At 41.7% G+C, this 27118-nt stretch overlaps 1 long non-coding RNA gene across 1 annotated transcript in view; it reads left to right on the top strand.

Annotated features, from left to right (window-relative positions):
- Window positions 1–7713: 7713 nt before the first annotated feature.
- Window positions 7714–27118, top strand: part of LOC147751576 (uncharacterized) — a 50083-nt gene continuing 30678 nt past the window's right edge. The window contains exons 1-2 of the long non-coding RNA XR_015300052.1: window positions 7714–8079; window positions 11505–11608. This is a non-coding gene — a long non-coding RNA (uncharacterized LOC147751576). The remainder of the gene's footprint in view (window positions 8080–11504; window positions 11609–27118) is intronic.

Raw genomic sequence — 27118 nt, forward strand, 5'->3', positions numbered from 1 at the left:
AGAGTATTAAGGTGCTGCTAAAAGACTGATCAAACTATACTTCGTAGCCCTTTAAGAAGGTGAGTGAGACACGTTTGTATGATCCTTTTGCTCGACAAGCTCACCTAAATATAACGTTGAGACAACTGGAGGGACAGAAAGATTTTTCTACCTTAAAAGTAAAAGGGCTTGGAAGGGATTCTATCCACAGGGAAGGCCTCCTTCAGGTCAATTTTAATAAATACAGTATTCTATTTTGCAAGGTCTGAATGGAATCAGACCATATCTTTATTTCTAGTATAGTTTTACTGGTTGAGGAGTTGGCAATTTAAACCCATGCTCATGAGCGCTGAAATAACATAACCATCAGTCTTCAGTAGAGAACTAAAATAGCAACATGTATTGGGGTGCATACCTGGAGATTGGATGCTTTCAACATTACTCTACACTTCATCATGGGATGAGAGTGTCACTAAATGTTGAAGCATTGCATTCCCTGATACTGTTTTATACTGGACACATTCCTGTTGTATTTCTACATAATCAGAGGATATTGACAATTAGTTTTTCAATGTTTCAGTGCCGTTCAGTGTACTGTGGGTGTTTAACTATGAGAATTCCAGTTGAATACAGACCACATATCTCTACTTGTCCCAGCCTGAAAGAGCATGTGGTAGCAATTTGAATAAAGAAACTGGGGATTGGGATTCTGAAATAACCAATAGGGGTGTATGGACAAAATATTGAGTTAAAAATGTCGGGAGACAGAAAGATTGGAAATTAAATATTGTGAAACACATATATTGTGATGCACAAATACCACCAACAAGAATATCTTCTTTTGAGGTAAGTAATATTGTTTTAAATAGTTTCGAAGATTTTATTATCGTTTTCACTATTATAGTGGTTACAAATATTGCTTTTTAAATGTTTTAATGTGTGTTGGACTTGGCCCTTCTGGCAGGTTCACCCCTAAACTTTTTGCTTTTAATTGTGACTTGGTGCTAGTTATTTTTGGCTTCTGCGCACTTTACCACTTTGTCCCAGGGTAGAGTGCGTGCGTGTGGTAAGGTTGGCCTGCCCTCCCATAGGAGTTCATGGGGAATGTATGTGTCCATGGTAGTTCCTGATGCGTGAGAGTGCAGGCCCGAGTTTGGTACGTGCGAACTCGTGAGAGTGAATGCTGCGCGATGATGTGTGCGGCGTTAATGTGTCTGGTGTGGAAGTGCCACTTCTAGAAGTTGGCATGTCTGTGTAATAAAGGTGAAATGACTGTCTGGCTTCTGATTGGCTGGAGTTGGCTGGTGAGCCTGGCTCCCGGAGTCAGGATGGGTCTGCCCCAGTGGTGAATAGAGAGATTGACAGCCAGATGGGTGGGAGGAGTGCACATGGGACCTGAATAGGGCTGGGCTTTCCCCACACAATGCTTGCTCCACCCCCTGTGGTGCAACTGATGACCCTAGCCTGGCCAGTGAATGGTGAGAGGGGCTGAGCACAACAGAGTGCTCCAAAACCAGCTGCATCTGGTTTTCCCCCCACCTTGCAGACACAGACAAAGGAAATATGTGTATAAAAGGGGCTGCGACCCATTGCAAAATGTTCTTGCTGATCCTAGCTTGGGGAGGGGCCTGCTGCTGCTAATGGGCACCAGGACGACCACCACTGGGGACTGCCTCCCTGCCTGGAGGGCCCTGTGAGCTGGTCACTGGGCCCAGCCTTTGCCCCGGTGTGCACCTGTTACAACGCATTTTTTACAACGCACTACCGTTACAACGCATCTATTACAACGCAGGTACTGTTACAACTCATGTTTTTACAACGCATTTTTTTACAACGCAGGTACCTTTACAACGCATACCATTACAACGTAAGTATTGGTAAGTATATAATTATTTTTTAAATGTTATATTTTTGGGGTAAAGGGGTATTTTTAGGGTTCAGGGTCAGTTTTGGGTTTTAGGGTAAAGGGGTATTTTTAGGGTTCAGGGTCAGTTTTGGGTTTTAGGGTAAAGGGGTATTTTTAGGGTTCAGGGTCAGTTTTGGGTTTTAGGGTAAAGGGGTATTTTTAGGGTTCAGGGTCAGTTTTGGGTTTTAGGGTAAAAGGGTATTTTTAGGGTTCAGGGTCAGTTTTGGGTTTTAGGGTAAAGGGGTATTTTTAGGGTACAGGGTCAGTTTTGGGTTTTTGGGTAAAGGGGTATTTTTAGGGTTCAGGGTCAGTTTTCAGTTTTTGGGTAAAGGGGTATTTTTAGGGTTCTGGGTCAGTTTTCAGTTTTTGGGTAAAGGGGTATTTTTAGGGTTCAGGGTCAGTTTTCAGTTTTTGGGTAAAGGGGTATTTTTAGGGTTCAGGGTCAGTTTTCAGTTTTTGGGTAAAGGGGTATTTTTAGGGTTCAGGGCCAGTTTTGGGTTTTAGGGTAAAGGGGTATTTTTAGGGTTCAGGGTCAGTTTTGGGTTTTAGGGTAAAAGGGTATTTTTAGGGTTCAGGGTCAGTTTTGGGTTTTAGGGTAAAGGGGTATTTTTAGGGTTCAGGGTCAGTTTTGGGTTTTTGGGTAAAGGGGTATTTTTAGGGTCCAGGGCCAGTTTTCAGTTTTTGGGTAAAGGGGTATTTTTAGGGTTCTGGGTCAGTTTTCAGTTTTTGGGTAAAGGGGTATTTTTAGGGTTCAGGGTCAGTTTTCAGTTTTTGGGTAAAGGGGTATTTTTAGGGTTCAGGGTCAGTTTTCAGTTTTTGGGTAAAGGGGTATTTTTAGGGTTCAGGGTCAGTTTTCAGTTTTTGGGTAAAGGGGTATTTTTAGGGTTCAGGGTCAGTTTTCAGTTTTTGGGTAAAGGGGTATTTTTAGTGTTCAGGGTCAGTTTTCAGTTTTTGGGTAAAGGGGTATTTTTAGGGTTCAGGGTCAGTTTTCAGTTTTTGGGGTACAGGGTAAATTAAAATTAATTTTTAATTAAATTATTTAATAGTAAATAAATTAATTTAAATTACATTACATTATTTTTGGGGTTTAGGGTCAGTTTTGAGTTTTTGGGGTACAGGGGTACAGGGTAAAAATAAATTACTTTTTTTTAAAAATTACAATAATTAATTTAAATTAATTTAAATTAATTTACTTACATTTATTTTGGGGGTTGAGGGTCAGTTTTGAGTTTCTGGGGTACAGGGGTACAGTGTAAAAATAATCTATTATTAATTTTAAATTAAATTAATTAACGGAAATTAAATTAAATAAAATTACCTTAAATTATATTTTTTAAATTTAATTTACGATTATAATATTAATTTTAATATATACTTACCAATACTTACGTTGTAATGGTCTGCGTTGTAAAGGTACCTGCGTTGTAAAAAAATGCGTTGTAAATACATGCGTTGTTACAGTATCCGCGTTGTAAAATCCGCGTTGTAACGGTATGCGGAGTAAAAGTCCGCGTTGTAACATCATATATCCCTTTGCCCCCCCCCTGCCTTCCTAAGGACTATGCCTGGACTGGTGATTTTGCTTCCACTAGCACCTGGGAGCGCTTTACTTTTAGTTCTTTGAAGTGCTTGGTTCCTCTTGTCCAGGAGAGCTGTCGTTTTCCTCTGCAGCCCGTAGCTGCAAGCCCTTGCCTCGAAATGATTCCCCGGCGTAGGGATCCCCCTTGTCTTCCTTTTCGGCGCGGGTGCCACCCTGCTCATTGCCGTCCTTCGTGGAGTTAGGCAGGTGCCATTCCCGGCACATTTGTTCCATTTATGACCCCTGACGGGTGCCCATCCAGCCAGGGACGATGGTACTGAAGGTTGTATGTCAGTACAACGCATGCTTTTACCCCGCATGCCATTACAACGCAGGGATTACAACACAAGTCATTACAACGACTTGCATTGGGGGGCGCTGGATAGTGGAATAGTTTAATTTTCTATTCCAACTCCAGTCCCCATGGATAGTAGGGAAGGTGTTGGATAGAAAATTAAATGATTCCCTATCCAACAGCGCCCTCCAGTGAAAGTCGTTGTATCGACTTTTGTTGTAATCCCTGCGTTGTAATGGTACTGCGGGGTAAAAGTTGCATCGTAAAGGATGTTCCCCGTACTGAAGCGGGTGCCTACCCCGCAGCTGTGTGCCTCTTGAGCAAGCCTATCCCTCAGCCACTGATGTCACCCGGGGAGCCGTGCTGCCATTGGTTAAGGCTGCGGGAGGCTCCCCAGGCGACCAAAGCTGTTATTGGCTGCCACAGCAGGAAGCAGACTGGAACCTACCCTGTGCTCCTGTACCGGAAAGAGGTAGCGAGCGCTTCCCTCGGGGCTCCCGGTAGCGAGGGAGAGCCCCGGAGTGCCGTGGGGAGCGTGGGAGAGCCCCTGACTGCCGTGGGGCACAGCAGCGAGCGGAGAGCAGCTGTAAGTGCAGGCGGGGCTCCGGTGTTGAAGGAGAGCCCCACGCTGCAGGTGTTCAAGGACGGAGAAGTCCCGGAGCAGCCCAGACAGGAGAGCCAAGATGAGGAGCACCCCTGAACAGCCGGTGAGTGGTGCCCCAGTGTTCAATGTTGCGGAGGGGGCATCGGGGCACATTGCCGGTGCCCGCCCTTCCCCTCCTGCTGTTGCGGTGTCGAGAGATTGAGAGGCTCCACCGGTGCCGGGTCATTTCACAGCGTTTGGCTGCATTTGCTGGTGACTCTGAGCCCCGGGGCTCCAACATTGATGTGCGGGCCCATTGCTAATTTGAGCCTGCGAGGCTCCTGGGGGCATTTTTGTATTCGAGCCCGAGAGGCTCCAACGTCGGGGAATTAGTGAATCTAGAGCCACGAGGCTCCCACAGGAATTAGGCAGCAGTTGTTGAGAGCCCACGAGAGGCTCCTGGGCATTGTTTTGTTTAGAACCCATAAGGCTCCATGCGCATTGGGGCAGTTCCAAGGTTAGAGCGGCCCCGGTTGACAGCGGGCCGCTCCCCCAGTGCAGAGGAGATCCCCAGCTGCCCAGCACTTAGTGGGCAGCTGCTACGTTTAGGCCCCTTGCGCCTCTTCTTTGGCTGCCTGCGCAGCCAGCCCAGACACTCTAGACATTGGGCCTGTGAGCCCCTGAGAGGCCAGGTTGGCCTGGGGTCAGTTCTGTGATATGTTTGCGCTAATGTGATACTTGCCTAATGTGATTGTTATCATATGCAATGCTTTTATGCTTATACCCCTAAATGTATTTGTATGCTTAGGAGGGTGTTTTCCTAGTATAGGTGATGCTAGTGAGTTCATGGTTCCCTGCGTGATATTTCCCTAAGGTGTTTAGGATTGCATAGGTGGTACTTACCTTTTACCAGTGATTATTGGTTGTGTGCTACATTTGCTATTTGGTGCTACAATTATTCCATGTTCTAAGCGTTATTCCTACAAAGTGCTAATTCTACCAAGTGCCAGTTCTAAAAGTGCTTATTCCTGACAGTGGTCCAGGTGGTCCTGTCCCATTCCATGTCCCTGTAAATACTGCCGGTGCCAGTGGCACAGTGTAGATTGTGTGTTTATTATCTAATGTGTTCTGTATAATACAAAGGCTATTTTTATATATAACCTTGTGTGGAATTTTATTTGTGGTGGGCCTTGGGTGTTGTTTCTGGGTGCGCGCACAAACGCTTTACACATCGCCTCTGAGATAAGCCTGACTGCTCGTGCCAAGCTACCAAGAGGGTGAGCAGGGGTTATTCTTGGCGGGTGACTTCCTTGCCCTGACTTAGAATGGTGGTTTCTGCCTTGCTTTGGTGCAAACCTTAGCCAACCAGAAATCGACATTTCTAACAATGTGTTTTAGTTGACATATTAATTTTATGTATTACTATTGTTTATATAAATGGTATTCATTTTTAAGGAAATATAGCTTGTAATTTAAAGCGATTTAGAATATCATTTTTTTAAATAATAATTGATGGTGTTGTAGTGGATTGTTGGGTTTGTAGGGGATAGGGCAAGAAGGTAATTAGGCAATAATTAAGTAAGAATTATTTAATATATTTTTTTAGTTGTATTTGTATGTTTTATATTTATTATGTAGATTATGTAATACTCAATATTTTTGTTATATGTTGTTTGCAGGCTGTTAGGTCTGAGGGGGTATCGGATGGGGAGTGAATTAGGACAACATTCATTAACCATTTATTGGTAGTTGTTAATTAATTGCTTTTTAATTATGTGAAATATGGTAAACATATTTCGTTTTATGATTTAATTGCAAGATTCTAGGTTTGTAGGGGATTTAAGAAGGAAGTTAATTAAGTAATATTTGATTAAGAATGAATTACTAAAATTGATAATGAATGATTTAATACATTTCAAATATATAAATTATAGAAAAGTTATGTTTTTAGTTATATTTTAGGTGAGTGCTCCTAGGTTTATTAGGGTGTACAGGGTGGGAAATTAATACATAATAATTTAATAACACGTATTAATTGATAATAAATATTTTTATTGAATAGTAATTGTTTTTAGTAATTATTGTATATGTATCTCTCTCTCTCTCTCTCTCTCTCTCTCTCTCTCTCTATATATATATATATATATATATATATATATATATATATATATATATATATATATATATATATATATATATATATATATATTTATATCTACATATATATTTATAAAAATATATTTCCAGAACAACTCAGTTTGTACAACAGACGTACTCGGACACTTCAAGTTGCTTGGGCAAAAAGTGATTTATTGGAAGGAAAAAACGAGTTTCACCATTCGGCTTGATCACGTTTCAACCATTATGATGCTACCTGCTCATATTTATCCCGTATCCATAATAGACACAGGACTTTCACCCCATATGTTTGGCAAAACAATCAACAATCAATGCAGCCATTTTGAAAGATCTTAGAAGCTGTTCGTATTAACAGCGATCTCTGCTTTTCGTAAGTTTATACATTTTACAAGAGGTTATAATGCTATATACATCATTATTTATGAAATGTCTCATCATTATGATATAAATACATCGAAAATATCAACACATTTTTGAAAATTTCATTGTTGAAAAAACGAACAACAATAACTGATAGTTGTGGCGCAGCAGTCAAAAACGGCAATATTTCACAATCCATTAGAGAAAAGCAATGTAAACACTGAAAAGCGTCTAGTCAATCACGCTAATGTCAGCCTTCTAATTGATAAAGTTTTCATGTTTTGAACATTACTACCACAGTAGTGCCTGTATTCCATAAATTATGGATTGTTATATCGCCAATCACGTTCCTTCAATAGCAATTGATTTCTCCGTATATTTAATCTCAATCACTTTAATAACATTTTCCATATATATGTGTTTGTATGTTGATATACGTACATATTTACATATAGTAGTAAATATTAAATATTAGTGGACTATATTTAATTTACATTATATTAAATCTATGTATTAAAATGATTAACCTTTACCACTTTACTCTCTATTTATATTAAAAAATCTAAAATATTTCTCTCTTTTTGGACGATATTAGTGTCACAAATATTTATTTTCCAATATTTAGGTTTAGTATGGGAGCACGATATTATGCTAAACAATATTTATGACACAATATTTTTGTCAACGATTTTGTTTACCAAAAGTCAAACCTAATCATACCACCCACACAACAACATGCAAGACCCTTTTCCAAATCTTTCAATTGTAAGCCCATGTGTACCCCTTTCCAATCATGACCATTTATTGGCCACACAGTATTTCACAAGTATATCTAGACCAGGGCTTAATTTGTGCCGGTGCTTTCCGGTGCTCAGCACCGGCACTTATTTTACCGGGCCGGGTCTATGCGATTTTTCTCCTGGCCCGGTAATTATTAAAACTAAATTTCTGCCTCCTTCTGTGGCTGCCTGGTATGTCCTCGGCAGTCCCACCCTAGTCCAGGCATATTGAAGGAGCGGACGTCACGTGATGTCACGTCGCGCCTGCCTGCAGCAGGCTTTCACTCTAAATTGGTTTCGTTTCCGGCGGTTTGGAGAATGGCCTGTGGCGGGCGGCTTTTCACAGAGCTGGGGCAATGAAAAGACTGGCTGGAAGTGTGCAGGACATGCGAATAAACTTTTCACGGTATCACAACGTCCAGAAGAAATAAATATGTACGAGCGCCGCTGTGAATACAGGTATAATTTTCAATCATCGATTTAACTTGGTTCATAAAGGCAACAAAAGCATTTCCGAAATAAAATATATGGCATTGAGGCACGTTTTATTCATCTCATGTCTCCCGTGCTGACTGAGGGCCTGGCTTCAGATTTATTGCCTAGACATTTGGCGAAGGCATCATACGAGCATATTAACGTTAGGTAGAAAAGTGCATTCTAGTACAAACAGTTGTATTTTGCACATTGTCTGTTCCGTTACGTGGCATTGGTCGCTGTTGTATCTGCTTTTCAAAATACGGCTCAGCTGAATCCTATCAGCCTAAATAGATTCATTATTACAAATCTTAAATTTCCTATGCACTTTATTAACAAGACCATAATGCACATGTGGCCTGATTCACGTACTACATTTGGAAAACTACATATGGCGATCTCCACTTTCAATTGAACCTGTGTTTCCTACTTTTTGGGTTTCGTAAACATTTTCAAGATTACACCAAGTGTAATCCTGGGTAGGCCACGTGACCTTCCAGAGTAATGCTATTTTCTTCTGTGCAGAGTTCACTATAGTAGATAAGTCCGCATAGAGTAAAATAGACTACTTGTGCAAATTTAAAAAAAATTCTCTGTGGGGAATATATTTGATCATGTGCATGTGAAGAGCCCCTCCAAATCTGGACTGATCCTCTCCTCTTCCTAGCCTGGACGGGGATTTACACTACCCTGTGCAGGAGTACATTTCCAACTCTTTCCCGGGTGAAGTTTGTCAATACCCACAGATGAACAACTATATGGACATTGATAAAGGCAAACCAATCCCTGTGTGAATTCCTGGTGGGCATAAAAAAGGTAGATTCGGTCAAACGTATGTTTATGATTGAAAATCCTTTGTCTCTCCTATTGCAATGGCCTGTTTTCGAGTGAGTGAGGGGACTGGAGAAAGGAGGAGGAGGGTGATCAAATTATTTGAAAATTGTAATGAATGATAAATGTCTTTTTGAGTTTTAATCCATGTTGCATGCCAGGAAAAAGTATAGGTCATGTTTATTAACTCCAGTCTTCAATTTCAGATGCTTACAATCTTCAATTTTTTTAAATAATTTCCAAAATCCTTGTGAACATAAACATTTTAAAAGTAAATGTGTTTCATCCTTTCAAATATATTTTAGCTCTTTGCCTATCATCTGAAATGTCGCCAATTGTTAACCAGTTAGTTAAAATTCCTTTCCAAGCAATTGCTCATGTAATTTTGTGTAAAACGCCACATGTGTAAAAATAGGCCTGTGCCAGAACTAGGCCTTAGAATTAATAATGGCATGGGCTTTCACAGTGCATGCACAAATGGCAGGCCCCCAAGCTTGCCACTCAGTGATATGATGTCCTAAATCACTGTTTTGTGTCATGGACAGCACAGCTGTGCATTGATGAGACAGACCCAGAATGATACAGCCTTGTCACCCCTCACCTTTACATAATTGATTACTTTAGATTTAATAATGCAGTGGTGTACTCTTTTCTTGCTCTTCCTCAGTATCTGCTTTTCTTCCTCCCCTTCACACCTTACTCCTTCCCCTCTCTCCGTTTTTCTCTCTTTCTGCATTACGGCCACGTTTCCCCTTAATCCCCACCTCCCCTCATTAACTGCTTTTCATTTTTCACCTTCTTATCTTTCCCTTCCACTTTCTTTTCACACATTCCCCACTGTCTGCTCTTCCCTTTTTCCTCTTTCCTTTTTTCATTCTCATCATGTTCCACTCCATTCTTGCACTCCCTGTCTCTGCTTTCCACACTTCTATTCACATTCTTTGTCTACCGTAACTATCTTTGGCTTCAGACCTCTGCTCCTTCCTCACTCTCCCGTTTATGTTTTTCCTTCTTGCGCATGTCTTCATATCCACTCCAGGAATCTGTTTTTGTTCTCAGGGTCATAAATTTAAATCTTGGTGCGGCAACTCAGTCTTTAATATTTCTGAGGTCGATAAAATGTGTGCCATTGAGCTGGTTAACAACATTTTAAATTCAGTGTCAAAGCCCCCTTTGGTGAATATGTGCTATACAAACATACATGGTATGTTAAGGACACAAATGTATTTCAATCTTGTTTTTTTTTTCCAATTTCTATGCAATATTACACTGTCATTATTCTCTCTGATCCTCCTTGATCCAGTACTTTTCTTACTCGTATTCAGTCCCCTGACCTCCTTTCTTTCCCTTTGTCCCATCTTAATCTTTTCTCTTTTTCTCTTCCTCTGCACCTCCAACCATGCCTGCTTTCCCCTCTTGCATCTTGCTTCCTTACACCCTCATTCCATTCTTGCTTGCTTATACCCTCATTCCATTCTTGCTCCCTTACACCCTCATTCATTCCCCATACCTACTCCCTAGGTGCATTTAATCCTTCTTCCTCCAATCTTTCCTTTGTTTTTCTCCTCCTTCCTTCACCTCTTCTTTAATTTCTTCCTTTCTTATCATCAACCAATCCTTATGCTTATCTTGCTCCTTTCCTTTCTTCTTGCCTTTTTCATCACACATCATTCACTTCTTTTCTCCCTCTATTCCTTCATTTCTTCCTTTCACATTCTTTACTTATTTCCTCCTTCTTTCATCCATTGCTCATATATATCCTCACTCCAGTACTCCCCTTCCTGCCTGCATTTGTTGCTGCCTTCTTTAATGTATTCCTTCCTTCACCCCTTCCTTTCTTTTAAACAGCACAGTACACGCACATTCTCTTTAATTTCCAAAGCTGCCTCAAGTCCTCTAATGACCTTTTCTTTGAGATTTACACACATTCTCCAATTTGAGTTCACTTTTAAGTTTTTGTCATAGGCTTCCCATATGTTACATTATTTTAAGTTATATTGATTAGTAGAAATACTAATCACCCGAGAGGGTATTCAGGCACTTAGGCAGGTGTGAGGTCCCCGAGGTGCTTATGTGAAGAGCCAGATCTTCAGCTCCTTGCGGAACTCAAGGTGTGAGGAGTGACTATGATGTGTTGATGCTTGTAGATGTGGGTGGAACCAATAAAAGAAGTAGGTGGGGCCTCTGGCAGAAGTGGGTGGAGCCAGGAAAGTGGGTGTGGCCTCCGGGAAAAAATTGGAGCACCTGCACTTAATATTTTACAAATTAAGCACTGATCTAGACTAAGAAGCACTGTCTCCCTCAGAATTACCTCGCATGCAAAACAAAAACCAAACCTTTCACTTGTACAGCGCTCTGACGCAGCATGCTTGTTTGCCTGAAAAGGATTCACTGCGCTGTCCCAATTATTTTTGTTGGGTCATGGATATACCATTCAAGAAACTGTGCACATTTGTGAATACATCAAGGACACTTGGTCCTAAAGACTTTGGTTACAAAAAGACTTTGTCATAATTTGCTTTGCTGAGATGCTCTGTATATTCCAGACCATGTGGTTATTTTTTTTTTTATCCCTTCAGAAACTTCTGCCTGTGCAGTGTTCAGAAGCTGCTACCAAGGTTAGCTCTCAGCGGAAGTCGGTCCAGTCATCGCTCCATGAGAGAGCCTAGAGTTCAGCTGAGTGGTTTGTGGCATATTTACTTTTCCCACTCCAATGTAAGCAGCAGTAACAAAAGTGTTGAACTTTGGAGGGTTAGAACAACAGCAACAACAACTCACAACGAAATAAAAAATTACAAAAGAAATTTTCAAAAAGTACAAATTAAAAAAATATGCTATGTTAAAAAATAAAACAACAATTATAATACTAATATCTAATGTTAATATAATACCAATATATATTTAAATAATTAAAACTTGCATTTAATAAAAGTATATAAAAATAAATATTATTACATATATTGATAGATAATTAAGAACAACAATATTATATACCTCGAAAATGCTATTTTTATCTACTTTCTTTTGTCTTACAATATTTTTGAGTTGACTATATAGTTTTGACACAATATTCTGGTATCACTTTTTATTCGCTATTTTGGAAGAATACCTCCAAATTTAAATAAAATGAATCAATGGCTGCCAATGGCAGTTTCACCACCAACGCTTCAAATGAGGTTGTAACCCATTTACGACCAGGAAGAGGTACCTTTGGGGTCTCTTCCCTTTTGTGAATGTTGAAAATACATTTTTGGAGGAGTTGACAGTAGTCAAGGTGGCCAATGCCAGCTCTCAAGCAAACTTTAAAAAAAAGTTACTTTTTTACATGGACCAGTTTTATTTAAGGAAAACAATCTGCAGTAAAAAACAAATGAGACCTTATTCAAATGTGAACAAGGTCATGATGATCAGCTGACCCAAGTAGGTCACCATCCCTGTGATGCCTTCCAGTCAGAGTAAGTTGCAATTGGCAACCTACCTCATTATTATTTGAGAGGTAGGTCAAATTACAATCCATTCTGAATGGTGATTTTGTGAACCTACTCAACACTAGAACGGTCAATTCACACAATCCTATTCCATTTTTTGCAAATCTGCTATTAGTACAGTTGGCCTATAATAACTGATGATTGAGGGCACTAATCAAAGTTCAGGTGCTTACAGTCGGCTGGCAAATCCAATCACACCGAAAGAAGTACAGAAAGAAAAGTAATAGGTTGTTTATTTTCAAATTAATTCATATCAAGCTGCAAACATTATTTTGAGGGTGAGCACAGAATGTTTACTGTGCAATGAAGTTAATCATCTGTTTCTCCTCATTCAGCATTCAAAGGAAGGCATGGATATCATATTTATATGTGCGCACTGTGAAAGAAATGCATTTTATACTTAAGACCTGATTAACAATTTGGCGGAGGGAATGCACTAACACAAATGTGACAAATATCCTGTCTGCCTTATCACAAGTGTATTATATGTAATGGCATATATGACAGGATATTCGTCACATTTGTGCCCGTCCACCAAATTCTGAATTAGGCCTTTAGACAGAACGGGATGGATGGTATGTATGTATGTATGTGGTATTTCTACAGCGTAGTAGTGAACAGGATCAAATCAATCATAAAGTCCATGAGTGATATGAGATGGAACTAGTTTGAAAGGATGTATGTGAATTACTGGAAAAACTAAAACTGAGAAACCCCTTTGGAGGCAACCAATTCATAGAAAACCAATTTTATGGAAAGTCAATTTTAGGGAAACACAAAGAACTTGAAAATTAAGGGAAACCTTTTAAAGGAAAGATGAATTTAAGGAAACATTCTAAATTGAGTTATACTTGCTTTGAGTTTAGGGTGAGGGGTTTGGAGATGAGTAACATTTCGGGGTGAATGAAGTTTGTTTTTCTAGTGGTCAGTGATGAGTGGAATTCTGGCTTAGACAGGGATTTTCTGGGTTCAGTGATGAGTAGGTTTTTGAGATAGTGAGGGTTTTTAGGGACCAGGAATGGGCAGTGTTTAGGAGTGGTGAGGCTTTTATAGGAATCAATATCAGGTGGAGTTTAGGGGGAATAAAGTTTTTTTAGGTATTCAGAACAGTGGAATTAAGGGGATGTGAGTACTTTTTATACGGTTCACAGTTGGTGAAGTGTTGAGGGATTTTTAGGGTTCACAGGTGGGGGGAGTTTAGAGCTAGTGATGATTTTTTAGATTCAGTGATGGCTACAGTTTAGGGGTGGTGAAGGGTTTTTAGGGCTCAGGAATGGGTGGAGTTTAGGTTCGTAATGAGTTTTGAGGGTTCAGGCATGGCTAATATATAGATGTAAAAAGTTTTTTTAGGGTTCAGGGAGGGGTTAATCCTAAAGGTGGTAAAGGATTTGTAGGGTTCAGGTAGGGGTGGTGTTGGGGTTTTAGAGGTCAGGGTTAAGTGGTGTTCAGAGGTGGTGAATGTTTTTATGGTTCAGGAGTGGGTGGAATTTAGAGGTTGTGATGGGTTTAAGGGATTCAGGGATAGAGGTTTAGGCATAGAAATTGGGTGTTAGGATTCAGGAATGGGTGAAGTTTAGGGGTGGTGAGAGGTTTTAGGTGATACGGAAAGGATGAAGTTTATGGGCAGTAAGACTTTAAGGATGCAAGAATGGGTTGATTATAGGCTGGTTTCGATTTTAAAATGGTTTTTAGGGTTCAGGGACGGGGTACGCTTAAAGTTGTGAGTGTTTTTAGGGGTCAAGCATGGGTGTTGGGGTTTTTAGGGTTTGGGATGGATGGAATTTTGAGGTGGTGAGGGGTTTTAAGGTTTCAATGATTGGTTAGATTTAGTGTTGGAAATTGGTTTTTAGGGTTCAGGCAAGGTTGGAGTTTAGGGGTACTGAGTTCAAGGGTAAAAGGTTTATGTGTAGAAACTGTGTTTAGGGGTCAGGGATGGGTGGAGTTTAGGCATCGGAATGTGTGAAGTTTAGGTTTAGTGAGTGTTTTTAGAGTTTGGAATTTGGTGAAGTTTAGGGGTAGAACAGGTTTTAGGTTCCATTGATGGTTTGAGTATATGTGTTAGGGGCTTTTAGGGGATGGATGGAGTTTCAGGGTTGTGAGGGGGGTCAGAGATGGCAGTGTTTAGATGTGATGAGTATTCAGCACATTAAAGACATCCAAAATAATTGTTTGAGAATGTAAAAGGTATAAATCCAAAAAAATGTCCCTCTGAATTAGAGAACTTTAATAAATGCCTTTAAAAAATATTTCCTGAAAGTAAAACCTGCAACAACACCCTCCTCCGCTCATATGTCCCAGTTCCCCTTAACCACACAACCACACACCTTTCCATACCCACGATTCACTCAAATCCCCTTAGGCCCCCCACACAAAACAACAGAAGTTCCGTCCCCAATAACCTTAGAAAAGTCCCCCTCTCTCTAGAACCATCTACCACACTTTTCACTCCCCGATTCAAATGCATACTACTCAATTGCAGATCGGCCCCGAGACACTCCTCCGACATCGCGGATCTCATCATAAAAATGTACCTTGACCTAGCCATTCTGACCGAAACCTGGCTTACTGAATCTTCTACACCTATAATGGACATTTTAGTCCCCCCCAACTACCACATCATTAGACTTGACAGGATCGGCAAGATGGCCGGGGGAATCGCATGCATTTTTAGGAGCAACCTCTCTGTTACTAAAGCCACTTCTTCCCTCACCTCCTGCGAACTCATCTGTCTCGATGTCACCAGCGAGGGCAAACCTGTATGCTCTCTACATGTCATCTACCACCCACCCGGGGACAACCTCACCTTCACCCAACAACTCATGGACACAATCTCAACCAATTCCGGACGGCAGAACACTCAAATCTACCTGGGTGACCTCAATCTCCACTGGAACGATCACAATGACACGGTGGTGAATAGTTTTAAAACTTTCCTCTACGTGCTTGACCTCACCCAAATCTGCAACAGCCCGACCCATGACAAAGGCTCTATCCTCGACCTTATCATCACCAAAGAGGACTCCACCCAACTGGGGGCAATCCAACCCTGTGACTGGTCAGACCACCACATTATCACACTCATCATCCATGAAAAAGTTAAACTTAACCCGGCTCAACCCACCAAATCCAGGATTTGGAAAAGGGACCTAAAGAAACTCATCCCCTTCTGGCGCCTAGGACGTACAATCTCTGACCAACCTCTACCTCAACTCTATGACCTCAATAATCAATGAAGCCGCCCCCCTGCAACTGAAAAGAGTCTCCACCAAGAACTCTAACCCATGGTATGATGGTAGACTCAACGAAGATAGCCGTGCCATGCGAATGGCAGAGCACACCTGGAGATCAGACCCCTCAGCACTGCACCTTAAAACTCTTAAGAAAAAGAAAAACGCCTACTTTAGAAAAATCAAGCGATCAAAAACAGATTTCTTCAGCCTCCAGCTCGATCAAGCAAAAAAACGACCAAGAAAACTGTTTGAACTAGTCAAAACTCAAACCAAAGAGCAACCTCTACAATCAAATAGCACAACAGGCGTTATACCATCCTGTGAAGACTTCTCTGCTTTCTTTGAGCTAAAGACTGATAACATAAGAAGCGATCTCCTCAATGATGTAAGCCGCTACTCCAGCCCCAACAGCAAAACTTCCACTCATCCTAAAAACAACGCGGCCTGGTCTTCCTTCGACACCTACTCAGAAGAAACAATTAACAAACTGCTCGGCACCTTGAAACCCTCTAATCACCTCACAGACCCCTTACCTGCTAATGCTGTAAAAGACTTCATCCCCCTGCTCCTCCCACTTTGGACTAAAATCATTAACAGCTCCCTTCAACAAGGCCTCATCCCTGACTCCCTCAAGGTGGGACAAGTCACACCTATACTCAAGAAACCTACAGCTGACCCTGCTGACCTAAACAATTACCGCCCTATCACCAATATCCCCACCCTGGCCAAACTGCTGGAAAAATGCGTACAACTCCAACTGACAAAACACATCGATCAGTTTGACCTCCTCAACCCTCATCAGTCAGGCTTCCGAGCAAGACACAGTACGGAAACGGCTATGACACACATAATTGATGACGCCCTCCAAATCCTAGATCATAACGACACCTGCCTCCTCATCCTACTTGATCTCTCTTCAGCATTTGACACCGTCAAACATGAGAATCTACTTGAGCTGTTAAGCACCAGAATGGGTCTATCCGGGACTGTTCTCAAGTGGTTCACTTCCTTTCTACATAACCGGTCTCAAAAGTTCAAGATCAACAACGTGTTATCCCCATCTGTGCCTGTAACATTAGGCGTCCCACAAGGATCTTCCCTATCCCCTGCTTTGTTCAATCTAGTCATGGAACCGCTCACCACCTTGTTACAAGCATCTAATGTACACTTTCACATGTACGCCAATGACACTCAACTCTATCTCAAACTACAATCCCCGGAAGACATCAAACTTCTGAACTCTACGCTCAGAAACACCCAATCATGGTTGGCCGATAATCACCTCAAACTAAATGCTCTGAAAACTGAGTTTCTTCTGATCTCACCTCCTGCGAAAATCTCCACCACCCAAACCTGGCTCAAGCACCTAACTGCACTCGATGTCCAACCCACTATCGTCGACTCCGCGAAATCCTTAGGCATCACACTTGACACCAATCTCAACATGCAGCAGCATATCAGCAAAGCAACTAAGGGAGCTAATTTCCAAATCAACACTCTGAGGAAACTTAAACCCTTCCTCCCAGCTAAGGACTTCAAAACTGCAGTACAAGCCCTAGTCGTCCCACGCATAGACTACGGAATCGTCGCTCTCTGCGGACTCCCCCTATCAACCCCCCTATCAACAACCGCACCCCTAAGAGCCTCCTTGAACGCTGCAGCGAGACTTATCACTGGATCAAAAAAACATTTGCATATTTCCCCTGACTTAAAATCCCTGAACTGGCAGCCTTTTGAAGCCAGGATACAGCTGAAAATCGCTTGTATGTCTCACATGGCTGTACACCACAAGTCACCCAACTACCTCACTCATAAGCTGACTATATCAGGGGGCTCGAGATCCACCAGAAGCACAAAAAATCTCCTCCTGAAACCGCGAAGATTCCGGAAGGAAAAAACATATAAACGCTCCTTCTCTGGAATGGCACCCAGGATCTGGAACGCACTCCCTCCCGAAACAAGGGTTATCTCCTCCACTGCACTTTTTAAGAAAGAAGTAAAAGCCATCCTTATGGCTAAATTCACTTGAACTCTTTTTTGGATATATCGAACACATTGCACCGACTTTGTATTATTTGTTTATCTGATTGTTTAACTGTCTAACTTTTTGTTTTATCTGATTGCTATCGTATTTTGCTACTCACCTACTACCTACTATTTTGTACCCAAAAGTTTGTTTAACCACTCCCTTGTTTCCCTTACCCCATGTTTCTGTAATGCGCTCTGATATCTGCAAAGATCTTGTTCGCGCTATATAAACCTTTGAAAATAAATAAATAAATAAAATAAATTTACACCAGATGAGCGTGCTAAAGGCTGTTTCGAAAAACAGACATACTATGTATTGGTTTCAATGAAATGGTAAATGCCATTCATCCTGCAAATTTCCATTCAACAGTTTTGGTGAAATGGTTTCTCAGTAATGGTATTCCATCCATTTTTCTTTCTCTAGGAAATCACATACAACCGGTTTGAAGCCTCTTAAATGCATTGTGATGTAGTGTTCTTTAACCCCTACGACGCTCATGACGAGCTGAGCTCGTCATGAGTTACGGCTCTCGTACGCTCATGACGAGCTGAGCTCGCCATGAACCGCGGGTTTTTAAAAAAGTCAGCGCACAGCGGGAAAACCCGCTACGCGCATGGAGTTAAAGAGGTGAGTGTTTGACTCACTTCAAATGCAGTAACCTTTATGAATCACTAAACAGATTTAGAAATTGTTTCAGAATCACTATTAGGAATGGGTGTGTTTTTGGCCTCCTTTCGAAACAAGTCAATTTCGTTGCAAAACATTGAAATGTTTCTGAACCCCAAGTTCGGGGTAGTAACTGATTTGCAAAAGGAAACTGGTCCTCTATGGATCCCTTCCTCTTTGTGAATCTTGAAAAACCCTTCAAGGAGATTAAGCAGTGGTCCCATGGACCTATGCCAAATCTCAGTGAATCGTTTACAAAACGTTTTATTTCAAATGCAATCATGCTTCCTTTAAGGAAACCAACTCCATTAAAACACATCCTGTGATGTCCAATTGTAAGGAGTTGCTAATTGCAAAATGCCCAATGAATATTAATTAAGAAGATTGTTCTAGGCCCCCATGTGATTCAGTAGTTTGTGAACTGACCTGTATGTACCAAGCCCTAGGTCTTTGTGCATGATACTATTCCATTCACAAAAAGTTGGTGCACAATTTGCGACCACTTTGTGTAAATGGAATAATAATGAGGCCCAGAGAGCTGTAGCTTGCAGCGGGGATTTGTGTAATAGAGGCACACTTTTTCATGTCTTCTGTGAAGTCAGCCTGATCTTACTGGATGCTGGACTGCAAACACATATGGTCTCCTAATAAGAATCCAATGTTAAATATGTTCACCGACAATCTGGGCTGCACCTAAATGGGGAACTTTGAACCTGAAGTGAAAAGTCTCCAAAACAGACTGAGCTGTCCGTCGCCCTCAGGTACGTACTGTCTTCTAGTAAGATACATTACGGTGAAGTCACACCTCTTTTAATTGCGTAGAAGGATCATTTAATGGCATTTTCATTAGGAACTGTAATAATTGAATGTGCCTGTCGAAATAAAGCCCGCAGGATCCATCTTTTCTTTTGAATCTATAAGTAGGCGTTAGTGATTGTGCATTCTGTTTCATACAGATCACAGTTGCCCTTTCTTCCTGGCTAATGAACATGATGCTTCCCTCAAGGACTCTTTCATCCCCTTTATCCCTGCGGGAGATCACGCACCAGCGGTCGCCTTGTAGAATTCGAGAAGCGGGACCCTAGAACAGCGGAATGGGAAAGATACAGATTAATTAGGCTCAAGCATAGCTCGGTGGTCTGCGCGTGTGGCGGACTGAGGCATCTCTTCGTCTCGGATTGCTCCTATTTGGGTATCCTTATGCTTTCTTGTCAAGGCTTCAATAATGGCCGTCCACGTTCAGCCTTTTCAATAGGAACATATTAAATAATTAAAGAAGACTTTTGATGACCAAGTAAATATCTGCATTGACAAATGTTCACAGCTCTAAAAGGAATTTCGTTCAGATTTACTATTGCTTGGCAGTGCCACTTGAGCAAGGCTAAGCTATGCTCCAGAGTGATGGTAACGGCAGCATTCTCATGCGAAAGCTACTTTGTGATGGAAGTTCACGTGGCGACAGTGTGCACCTGCTAATGTATGCAAATGGAGTGTAACAAAGTAGAGTCAGCACGATCAGCCAACCAACTAAAATGGTGTGGTCTTTCTTTTTTGTGAAATCCTTACGTCAAATGAAACCAGGTGAAAGCAATAGGCACATTTCATTAGTTAGTGAATTTGTATGAATAACTTTTATGAAGCAGTTAGATCAGAACTTGTGGAAATCATCATTTGAATCCATCATACATTTTTTCCTGTTCAATAATTTGAATGTACACCAAGTATGAAAGTGAATGAGTGAATGTAGACACGTTTGGAGCGAGCATGGGAACTAATTCAACTATTGATTATGTGATTTTATATAATGATTAAGGTTTCGTAGTGTTTTTAAGATAAAAAAAATGTGATTTATTTGTATACCTTGGTTCCTTCAATATATTATTATTATATGTTATGACAATTGTTTGAGTTGCGTTAGGACTTCACATTTGCTTTATTATCCCTGTCTTAAGTAACGCACATTTTATAGCATTGCCTTTCTTTACGTTTTACAGCATTGCACAATGCCAGCATTTCTACACAACGCCATTGATGGCATAGTTGTCACTCATTTCTTTCTAGTCTGTGAGCAGCAGTTTTACATTGTTCATGGAATGCAATGCAATGCTGCTTTTTTATGCTGCACTTCTTTGCATTCCTCATAGTAAATCTGGCCTCTTAATTCAAAATAATTGTTAGCATGAATACCTGAAGAGCTATGAATCCATTCGGGACAATCAAAATCCTATTGTATGTATGAATGGTCAACATTCTCAGAATACTCCTATTCATTAATAATCATTTTTATTCCTTAAGATATGAACAAGAACCATTAAATATGAAAAAAGAAAACTACAACTGATTGCCTCTATATGCTTGAGTAATAGTTGCCATTTTTGCAGAGTTAATTATTTAAATACCCTGGGATATCCCATCTTTTCAGATACTTTCTCAGATATAAAATTTGGGAGCAGTGTTTGCAGCCAGGTCAAATTCTATTGAAATTGGCAGCTAGGATATGAAATTCCTCAAAAGACAATAGTTTACAAGTATGGAACCGTTTTGCTAATAAGGCCAATGTCTGTGCCTTTTGAAACCTTTATGACCAATATGAATATATAGAATAAGCAGATTCGACATCTTTTGACAAATAAAATGAGTAGGACACGCTGATATTATTGTGAATTTCGGACCTGATTCACAAAGGCATACTTACTCTTTTGTATAAGTTTACTATTTTTTGTTATTCAAAAACTATGAGGTAAATTTTACTGATAGTAACTGTACAACCGTGAAGATGCCACACTTGTGGTGTAGATTCCGCACATTAAAAGGTAGGCCTGCCCTATATTTTTATGTGTGGAGTCCTCCGCCCCGACTGCCGAGTCTCTGCAGTCGTAAAATTACTAAATAAAACTCATAGATTGTGAATACCAAAAAAGTAAACTTACACAAAAGTGTAAGTTTACCTTTGTGAATCAGGCCCTTCATGTTTTCCTTTTTTGGGTGATTCATATGACACACGTCTGGTTTATATTATGTTCTGCGGTGTGATAATCAAGCCTATGTGAATATATTTGCAATGTTTTATCTAAATGTTGACTGCTCAAGGAACGGATGAACGCTCTACAAATATACCTGTTAGGTTATAAATACTGGGGCATTTACATGTCTTATGTATTCCTGTGTGCATCTCAGTGCATACCAATTGCAAACATTATTTAAGGGATTCATTTAAGTCTGTTTGCTGTGGTATTTATGAAAGGGCACATGTGAATAAAGGATGTGGTCATAGCCCATTATACAAGCCTCCTTCTGCTATGTTCCTATGATCTGTTAGACCTGTCATCTTTAGGGTGGTCTTTCCCCAATATTTTGCCACTTTATGCTGTATCTTTTTGTTGGCCTTAGGACTCCAAGCACTTTACCACTGCTGACTAGTGCTAAAGTGCATGTGCTTCTCCCCTAAACATGGTAACATTGGTGTACACTTGACTGGCATATATTGTTTACCTGTAAGTCCCTGGTAAAGTAATATACCATATAAACTTGGGTTCGGTGATGCCACCATGGTTTTGATTATTCTGCTGTGGGGCTATTACTAATTCCTAAATCAACTGCTATCACACAGACAATTCTTAAGAACTTCAAGTCCGCCCCTCTACACATACCAGAGTGCTCTCTTCTGCAGTTAGCACTACCCTCTACCAATAATCGCACATATTCAGACAACTTTAACCCCTCTCTACCTGAACGCTCACTACTTGAACTTTTGCATCTACCTTATCTGTGCCCTACCATCACCATGTCTCAAAGCACCTTGAACGCCGCTTACCACCTTGCACAGCTAGGATCGAATGCTTTTAAGATCATCTACCCCACCAATCTATCTACCGCCACTAACAGAAGAGCCCAGTGGAGAAAGACTCTTACCTCTAGGCTTAGAATCAAGCTACTGACCAAAACTCAGCATTGTTTCCGCCTGACCACGCTACCCTCCCCTGCCCTCAAGGCAGATTTGGCCATCTCTCTATATAATATTGGGAACATCCTTATCTAAGCCACTGACAGGAATCTCAAACACTTTCACAATCTCTTTATGGGGATCAAAAAGACACTTAATAACCTGACATCGCTTTATATTTACCACAACTGTTCCCACTGTATATCTTCCCATCAGCGACGGCTCGTGGAGGGAGTTACGGTGGGGCAGGAGGGTGGGGAGGGGGAGGGGCAGGGCGGAGGTTGCTAAAAACCGGCATATGGATAATTGCAGGTAAGTAAACAATTTAATTAATAAAACGAATTTTGTAGTGCGCCTTGCATCGCAAAATGCAATGCAGTGCGAGCTACGAAATTCGTTTTATTAATTAAATTGTTTACTTACCTGCAATTATCCATATGCCGGTTTTTAGCAACCTCCGCCCTGCCCCTCCCCCTCCCCACCCTCCTGCCCCACCGTAACTCCCTCCACGAGCCGTCGCTGCTTCCCATACTGCACCCTACACCTCTACTTTCTTCAGTTCTATATCCAAGCCCTACCTATGTGCCTTACAACTACATTGGCATCCTCGATACCCTACGCCTCCTCCTCCCCCACCTCCGAACCTGTTCATTTACAGGTTTACTGCTCTGCTCTCTCCTACAACAAGAGGGACATACCAGTTATTCCTCCACTTGGACGTGGTAGTACTGAGCTGATAAACTCCCACCTAGGGGCTGCACCCAGAAGTTCACTTTCTCTCCCCCTCTTGACGTCGAATTGCCCATCACCTGCCTTAACCACTGGCCGTTCTGTCAGCTCCAATTATATGAGGTCTGTGCATCACACCCTCCACACTACTAACCTTGATTACCCTGTTAATCGACCCTAAGGGCAGACATTCCTTCCTCAATGGCGCTGGACACTGCTACTGACCCCAGTCCTTCTCCATGCAGCTTTGTCTCACCTTCCTCTGCCTGCTGCGCTTCTCCTAGTGCTGGTTTTGAAACCAATGTACCTGCTACCAAGCCCTCCCCTGGTGCGGCGCAGCTCCCTCCTGCATCGTATCTGACTCCAACTCATGCGGGTAATCTACCACTGGATGACGACAAAACCATACTCAAGCGGAACTCCATCTCCCCTTGTAAATGTGGTAAGGGACCTACTGTTCCTTCCAATTCCTTCCACACATCGGAATCCTACCCCTCATCTATGACTAGGGTGGCTGAGGAGTGCTCTAACTGGCTTAACCTTGAGGAGAAGTTCGCTGACCTCAAGCAAGATCTCCGGGCTGTCAAAGAGATCATGCAGTCCCTATTACAATTCTCCATAAAGATGGAGAAGGTATGGAATATACTCCCTCCTCCGGGGAATGTACAACGCAATCCTCCTGGAATCTTCCGGGATAGGGTAAAAAAATCCTTTACCCAATTCCTACCTAGTTCCGACTAGAATGCTAGGCCTCTTCCTAACCATCAATCCAGACCGCGTAGGTTTCCACCTCAGCTCTCGGAGGAGGAGACCTTCGCTCGTGTACTTTCTTACAATGGCACAGGGTCAGGCGCCTCCTCTAACTCCGCTATTAACATCCCCGCTATTTCCCCGGACCCTGACATGGAACCCAGGTTCAACGCTAGATCGGTTAACAAGGATAACCTACTCCAAATTACTACCACTCATCAGGAAGAGATTAACACCTCCCCCTACATTCATGTGATGATGATCAACTGCAGATTAGCATTGAAACATGCTGCCGACATCTCTGCACTCATATTAGCGCAAGACTTGGACTTACTGATTCTCACAGTATCCTGGCTCAAAAATGCTTCCTCCCCTATTCTTGACATCTTAGTCCCGCCTGATTGTGCCATTATACGGTGTGATCGTCTGGGGAAAATCAAGAGGGGGCATTGCTTTCATTCATCACTCCAGCTTCACTATAAAACATTCTCAGAATGCTCTGCTATCTTCCTGTGAACTACTAGTAGCAGAAATTTGGAGTAAGAGCAAGGTTGTCTGTGTGCTTCACACGATTTACCATCCACCGGGTGACAATTTGCACTTCATAGAGCAAATCATGGAGGTTATCAGCTCTTGTTTGGAGCAACCATACCATATCTTCCTCGGAGACTTCAACCTCCATTGGAATGATGCCAATGATCTTTTAGTCAACTCCTTTAAGTCTTTCCTCTCGGATCTCAACTTATCTCAGAGCTGTAATGGACCTACCCAGAACAAAGGAACAACCCTCGACCTCATTATTGCTAGAGACAATATCATCCAACTGGATAACATCCTACCTTGTGAATTGTCGGATCATCATCAAATCGCCTTCCACATTCTGGAAAAGATCACTCGCAGAAAGGGACAACTTTTTAAAGTTAAACAATTGTCTTGCAACATGAGAGATATCAACATTAAGGATCTTACTTCCATCACTATGAATGGACTTCAGCCACCCCCTGACATGACCAACCTTGAAGATCTTTCTGAGCACTACATTAGTCCCGCCTGATTGTGCCATTATACGGTGTGATCGTCTGGGGAAAATCAAGAGGGGGCATTGCTTTCATTCATCACTCCAGCTTCACTATAAAACATTCTCAGAATGCTCTGCTATCTTCCTGTGAACTACTAGTAGCAGAAATTTGGAGTAAGAGCAAGGTTGTCTGTGTGCTTCACACGATTTACCATCCACCGGGTGACAATTTGCACTTCATAGAGCAAATCATGGAGGTTATCAGCTCTTGTTTGGAGCAACCATACCATATCTTCCTCGGAGACTTCAACCTCCATTGGATTGATGCCAATGATCTTTTAGTCAACTCCTTTAAGTCTTTCCTCTCGGATCTCAACTTATCTCAGAGCTGTAATGGACCTACCCAGAACAAAGGAACAACCCTCGACCTCATTATTGCTAGAGACAATATCATCCAACTGGATAACATCCTACCTTGTGAATTGTCGGATCATCATCAAATCGCCTTCCACATTCTGGAAAAGATCACTCGCAGAAAGGGACAACTTTTTAAAGTTAAACAATTGTCTTGCAACATGAGAGATATCAACATTAAGGATCTTACTTCCATCACTATGAATGGACTTCAGCCACCCCCTGACATGACCAACCTTGAAGATCTTTCTGAGCACTACATTAGCACTGTCGCAAATATCTTTGACACCATTGTGCTGAAACAACTTAAAAGGATCCCTCTCAAACGATCCAAACCTTGGTTTAATGGTACCCTAAATGACGAACGCCGTAAACTTAGGTTTTCAGAGAGGATCTGGAGAAATGAGCCTTCCACTACTAGCCTCTATCAACTTAGGAAAATAAGAAGAACATACAAACAAAAAAATCAGCATTGCTAAAACTGACCATTTTAGGGAGCAGCTGGATGGTGCTAAAAATAGACCCAAGAAACTATTTGAAATCATCAAACAGCAATCAAACCACACGTCCAACTCCAACCTGGCTTCCTTGACTCCGCTTCCTAGCGGGGAGGACTTCAGAGTGCACTTCTCTGAAAAAACAAAGAAAATTGAACAGGTGTGGCAACCTAACACTCCCAGGGTGCCTCCTCTAATTTACACCACATCATCAAGGGAGCTCAGGGTTCCCCCTGCACTCGCCCTACCTTTGGGTTGTTCTCCCAAAAATGATGCCTCTTGGAATTCCCTCATCCTGCCAGATTACACAGAACTACTACACACTATGACAACTCTTAAACCGGCCAACCACTTTAATGATCCTCTACCGGCAACATTTTTTAAAGACCTCAACTCGGCCATTCTACCGCTTTGGTAGCGGATCATTCATGAATCACTCCCATCTCTAAGAAGCCCACCTCAGATTTATTGGATCCTAACAATTTCCGACCGATCACCAACATCATGACACTAGCCAAACTCCTCAAGAAAGGCTTTCACAAGCAGCTATGCAACCATATTGAGACATTTCAACTACTTGACCTTTATCAATCTAGTTTCAGAGCAGGGCAAAGTACCGAAACTGTTCTTACGCACATTGTGGATGACGCTTTGAAATCCCTATATCAAAATGTCCCCTGTCTTCTGATCATTCTGGACCTGTCTTCTACATTCGATACCATCAAACATGAAAACTTGATTAATCTTCTTCAACTTAGGATGGGTCTCTCCGGGCTGGTCCTAAAGTGGTTTGCCTCTTTTTTACATAACCGCACTCAAAGGAATAAACTCAACCAGTCTCTTGCATCTAGTACTGCGGTCAGGATTGGAGTTCCGCTAGGGTCTGCACTCTCGCCGACGCTCTTTAACCTCTATATGGAGACTCTCACCTCCATTCTGAACAATTCTCAAATTCATTACCACATGTATGCGGACGACACGCTACTGTACCTGAAGATCTCCCCTTTGGAGGAAATTAAAATCTGAAATGAGGCTCTCTCGCAAACTCAACAATGGTTAGCCCAGAACCATCTTTTGTTGAATACCCTCAAAACTGAATTACTGCTGATTGCCCCACACAACCACTCTGCAACGATCCACAAATGGCTAAAACAACTCACAGCCCTTAACTGCACACCTCACGTGGTTGATTCATTGGGCATTACCTTGGACAAATACCTTAATATGCAAACTCACATCAGCACCACCATTAGGGGTGCTAACTTTCATCGTAACATAATTAAGAAACTCAAGCCTTTCCTTCTGCCAGAAGACTTACAGCCTGCAATCCCTGGTGATATCACAACTGGTATATGGGCTGGTGACCCTTGCAGGTCTTCCTAAAGTGAGCTTGGCCCCTATCAGAACCACGCTCAATGCATCGGCCAGG

This window comes from Lissotriton vulgaris, chromosome 1_1, assembly GCF_964263255.1.
Source record: "Lissotriton vulgaris chromosome 1_1, aLisVul1.2, whole genome shotgun sequence".
NCBI classification, from domain to species: domain Eukaryota; kingdom Metazoa; phylum Chordata; class Amphibia; order Caudata; family Salamandridae; genus Lissotriton; species Lissotriton vulgaris.